Here is a 5821-nt window from a genome sequence, read left to right on the forward strand (position 1 = left end):
TAATTACCCCTTGTGGAGTTATGGAAATTAGATATTTAACTGTATTATGATGTTTATATTGTGAATACGTTTGTGCCCGTGCTCTCATCTCTTTGGGCCTTTCAATAAATATTTCAAAACAATCAATGATGCTGGTGCAATTTCTAAAGTTCTTCCTGTAACACATTGGGAGACTAAACAAAATCTGATCTCTGCATGGCCACCTTATGATATTACACAGCCTAAAATACATTACATTCAGTGTGGTGTTGAAAACCCGACCAGCAGTTGTTGTTGATGCATGAAACAAATGAGCTAGAAAGAAAAGTGGTAAGTTCATTCTCAAGCGCATTAATGTCAGTAACAACTGCTGAAAAGGTGATAAACATGATCTAACTTTTAGGAATGATGATATAAAAGAGAACACAACAATCAGTTTAGCATAAGAAGGCAGGCCAGTTAACTCCTGCACTTTCCCATCTTTGCCTTGTAAACTTTCTAGATTGAAAGATAACGAATCTACTTGACCTCTGAGCTTACATATTTCAGTGTTTAATCTAATGCATTCCTCATTCAGTCTTTTAATTGTGACTTGACAAGAAGCATTGGTACAGCCTTCCGTCTCCAATCCAGCCTCCTCTATGTCAAACACCTGTGCAATCTCCTCTGTCCTGTTGGTCATCTTCATCCACCTCCTGTCTGTCCTCTCCTCTGTCCTGTTGGTCATCTTCATCCACCTCCTGTCTGTCCTCTCCTCTGTCCTGTTGGTCATCTTCATCCACCTCCTGTCTGTCCTCTCCTCTGTCCTGTTGGTCATCTTCATCCACCTCCTGTCTGTCCTCTCCTCTGTCCTGTTGGTCATCTTCATCCACCTCCTGTCTGTCCACTCCTCTGTCCTGTTGGTCATCTTCATCCACCTCCTGTCTGTCCACTCCTCTGTCCTGTTGGTCATCTTCATCCACCTCCTGTCTGTCCACTCCTCTGTCCTGTTGGTCATCTTCATCCACCTCCTGTCCTTCCTCTCCTGCTTCTCCAGTCTCTGCTCTGTCAGTACTGCTCAATGCTCTTTTTCTTTTTAGGGCCTGTGTCTGTTCAAACCTTGTCATTTGATAAATCCTCTTTCGCTTGTTGGGAGAATTTAGATGGGCAAATATTGTTGGGACATAGTCCGGGCATAGTGGGTTCTGGCTTTTTGCACCTGAAGAGACAAAGGTTTCAGTTAATATAACTTAATGCTTCTAGTGCAGCTACAACCAAGTAACCAGATGAATAAAACATCTTATAGGATTAGGGATGCACATGATTAACCGTTTAACCGTTGACAGATAACAAGAACTTTGACCGATTAATGCTATCAGTTTTTTAATTTTTTTATTAGCTCCTTATGTTGTCAACTCCTGGGGTCCTGTCTACACGTGCAGGCTTCCACGTGCCTTTAGTCATATTTCACAACAAAAAGTTACACAGGAGGACTGACAGTATGTGCAGCAGCCCCCATGAAGGAAGATCAGGTGACAATGTGCATCACCTGTTGGCGCTGCGATCAGCTGAGACAGAGCACGGTTGATGTGACGCCCATCAGCTGTCTCAGCGCACCTGTGTTTGTTTAAATACACACGGGCGTCGCGGGTGTTGTAATCTTATCAGTTAACGGTTAATAATCGGTTAACGAGCGTTGGTTATCGTTCAAAAAAAAAAAAAATCAAAATGTGCATCCCTAACTAGGATCTAACGTTAGGGAGTTACCACCTGAAGTTTACAGATACTGAAAAAACATAAATGCTGCATGTGTACTGCAGTAGCAACAAAGAACAAACAATTAGGCTAAACAGATTAAAATATCCTCTGCTGTTTTACAGACTGACATACATTGTTCAGACAGCAGGGAGTCTTTGGCAGCTAAGCTTGTTAGCTGTGAGATAACTGTTGTTACTGTTGACAAATGAGCTAACAGTTAACAACAACTAACGTTATCTCTGTAGAAAGATCTTATTAATAAATGCTAATCGATGCATTTGTTAGACAAAGTGTCAAATCGGATTCACTCTAATCGTTTCATTTTCTTTAAAAAATGTACATCAAACCTAAGTTAGCTCAGTTAGCAATAGCTAACGGTTCACCTAACAGAAACTCACCTGATACAAAATGTTCACTGCACAAACGGTTACTTTCAGACGGCGTCCAATTAGCCCTCCTGATCGCTGAAACCCATCTCTGACGGCGTTTTTCTTCTCTGGGTAACCGATAGAAAGAAATGCCTGGGTCCCCTTTCTTTTTGTTGCACCCAACTGCACAACATATACACGGCATTTCCGGCAACAAGCAGCAGCACCATAGACTGCAGCACAGAGTCAACCCTCTCGACGCGAACCCGGTACCCAATATGGCGGCGGCTAGAGTTTGAGAGCGGTGACGTGCGTCTATGACGTCACGTGATATCTATCTATAGGCGGCCCGCGGGCCGCATCCGGCCCGCCGAACCTTCCAATCAGACCCGCGACTGAGTTCTACTAGTTTATATATTACTGTATACTGTATTTCTCGGGCTCCGTGCGCCTGTAAGTCAAAGCGCTGGGACATGGAAACACGTGCGGAGCGTTTGTGTGTGCCTGTGAGGCCCTGCACTATGGCGAGTTTATTGTGCCAAATCATGGATTACCAGGAGAAGGAGAAGGAGCAACCTCCCCTCCCGTCGCCGTCTGAACGTGTGGATTTTTGAATGGGAGTGGATGGGACAGCAGATGAGAGACCGGCGGCGACGTCACGGCGAGTGCACTGAAGGAACGTGTGACGGCGGCGACGTGACGGCGGCGTATGTTAGAATTACCAACAAATTTACGCCTGCTCTGGACGTCTGAACTAAGTACGTCGTCACCACAAACGTGTGAAACGACGTGTGAAACTAACGTCGCCACCATTGACGTGTGAAACACACGTCGTTGCTACTACGCCGTCGTCAGACTGCAGTGAAGTTAGTTTTAAGTTGGATATTTGACAGACATTCACTCCTTCTCAACACATTAAAAATCCATATAAAATATAAGATGTGTTCAAATACAATAAAAACAGGTGTGTGTCATAGAGGAGGCTTAGCTCTACCCTCCTGTGTTGATTTTGAGTCAACAGGTCACATGACCTGAGAGTTATTGTGCTATAATGCTCATATTTACTGTATAAAATACATACAAAATTCATATAAAATATTATTTGTGTTTAAATGCTATTAAAACAGGTGAGTGTCATAGAGGAGACTTGGATCTTCTGTCCTGTGTTGATTTTGAGTCAACAGGTCACATGACCTAGGAGTTATTGAGCTCTAACGCCCATATTTACTGTATAAAATATATACAAAATTCATGTGACCTGTTGGCTCAAAATCAACACAGAATGGCAGAGGTGAGCCTCCTCTATGACACACACCTGTTTTTATTGCATTTAAACACATTTACTATTTTAAATGAATTTTTAATATATTTTATACAGTAAATATGAGCATTATAGCTCAATAACTCCCAGGTCATGTGACCTGTTGGCTCAAAATCAACACAGGATGGTAGAGCTAAGCCTCCTCTATGACACCCACTTGTTTTTATTGCATTTAAACAAATGTAATATTTTATATGGATTTTTGATTTATTTTATACTGTAAATATGAGCATTAGAGCTCAATAACTCCAGGTCATGTGACCCGTTGACTCAAAATCAACACAGGATGGTAGAGCTAAGCCTCCTCTATGACACACACCTGTTTTATTGCATTTGAACACATCTTATTAGGGCCCGAGCCTGTGTCAACGACCCAGGGAGGTCCCTATTGTTATTCGACATGCACATTAGTCAACGTGCCAGCCGACGAGTAACAACAAGTAACCAACCAAGTAATCAAGTACTCAAGTGACCTGGCAGGAAAAAACGCTACCTTGAAATGCAAATGTTTATTCTTATTATTATTAGGCCCGAGCGGCGAGTAGCACTCGCCCGGCGAAGGCCTATTGAAATCGCGCTGTTTATTAGGGCCCGAGCCTGTGTCAACGACCCAGGGAGGTCCCTATTGTTATTCGACATGCACATTAGTCGACGTGCCAGCCGACGAGTAACAACAAGTAAGCAAGCAAGTACTCAAGTACTGCATAGACCTGGCAGCAAAAACCCCAGATATTGTAATGTTTCTTTTTATTAGGGCCCGAGCGGCGACTGCAAGTCGCCCAGCGAAAGCCCTATTGTAATTCGTTCATGCCCCAACGTGCACGTGACCCCAATGTGCAAGTGACCCCAAAGTAATCAAGTAGTGAAGTAATCATGTGGTATGGAAGACCCAGGGGGAAAAATGCTATATTGAAATTGTAATGTTTATTATTCTTATTATTAGGGCCCGAGCCTGTGTCAACGACCCAGGGAGGTCCCTATTGTTATTCGACATGCACATTAGTCAACGTGCCAGCCGACGAGTAACAACAAGTAAGCAAGCAAGTAACCAAGTACTGCATAGACCTGGCGCAAAATATCCCAGATATTGTAATGTTTATTATTAGGGCCCGAGCCTGTGTCAACGACCCAGGGAGGTCCCTATTGTTATTCGACATGCACATTAGTCGACGTGCCAGCCGACGAGTAACAACAAGTAACCAACCAAGTAATCAAGTACTCCACTGACCTGGCGCAAAATTCCCCGAAATGCAAATGTTTATTATTATTATTAGGGCCCGAGCGGCGACTGCAAGTCGCCCAGCGAAAGCCCTATTGTAATTGCTATGTTTATTATTAGGGCCCGAGCGGCGACTGCAAGTCGCCCAGCGAAAGCCCTATTGTAATTGCTATGTTTATTATTATTATATTCTCCCTAAAATCGCATTTTTGGGGGCCTCAACATGCCCCAAAACGCGTGAATTTTGGCATGCACATCAGGCCTCGCGAAAAATTTGATATTTTAAAGTCGTTGGAAATGGGCGTGGCCAAATGGCTGAATAGCGCCCCCTACAAACACGTGTCAATGGCATCGCCATCGTCTTACTTTGTCATACACACACAAAATTCGGTAGACATATGTATTATACCCAGATATACAAAAAAATCCTCTTGACCTCATGACCTCAACACAACAGGAAGTCGGCCATTTTGGTTTTGATTTTTCCCGCCTAAAATTAACTCCTCCCAGAGCGTTCGCCCGATCAAGTTCAAATTAGGTATACCACATCTCCAGACCTAGCTGAGCTTATCTTGTGCTCCGTGAGTCCGTAGGTCAAAGGGCGTGGCTGCCAGCGCTCAATTCACTTTGGCGTGCTCGCCATGTCCATACGAGTGGCTCTCACGCCCACATACTTCATCCAATCAACTTCAAACTTGCTGGACATGATGATGGCTCCGCCCTGAACGTCCCGATATATTAACTTCCCACGTAACTCATAGCGCCCCCGGTGGTAACAGGAAGTGGACTAAAATTTGGAAAATGTACATACTTTGCCCCATCAACTTCATTCCACTTCTAATACATGCAGAACCAGTTGGTGAAGCTCCATCATGAACGCTGTGAAGCTACGAGTAATGGCGTCCGTGTGGCGACGCGGCGACCATTCCTCGCCATGACAATACGTTTGCCCTTTGGATGGCTTTATTGAACTCGTATCAACATGAAAATTGGTACACAGGTCCAGGGTCACGACCTCAACGTCTCCATATGCTCATAGGCGATCTCACTCATGTTGCCCCCTAGTGGAAACAGGAAGTGGCATATTTTACATCAACATTGTCCGATTTCCACGAAACTTCACATGTGTGATGAGGGACTGACCCTGAACACACCTGCACGCATCCCATTACTGCCCCCTAGTGGATGAACCATTAA

This window comes from Trachurus japonicus, unplaced genomic scaffold, assembly GCF_045865225.1.
Source record: "Trachurus japonicus isolate A0001 unplaced genomic scaffold, Traja_1.0 AP030164.1".
NCBI classification, from domain to species: domain Eukaryota; kingdom Metazoa; phylum Chordata; class Actinopteri; order Carangiformes; family Carangidae; genus Trachurus; species Trachurus japonicus.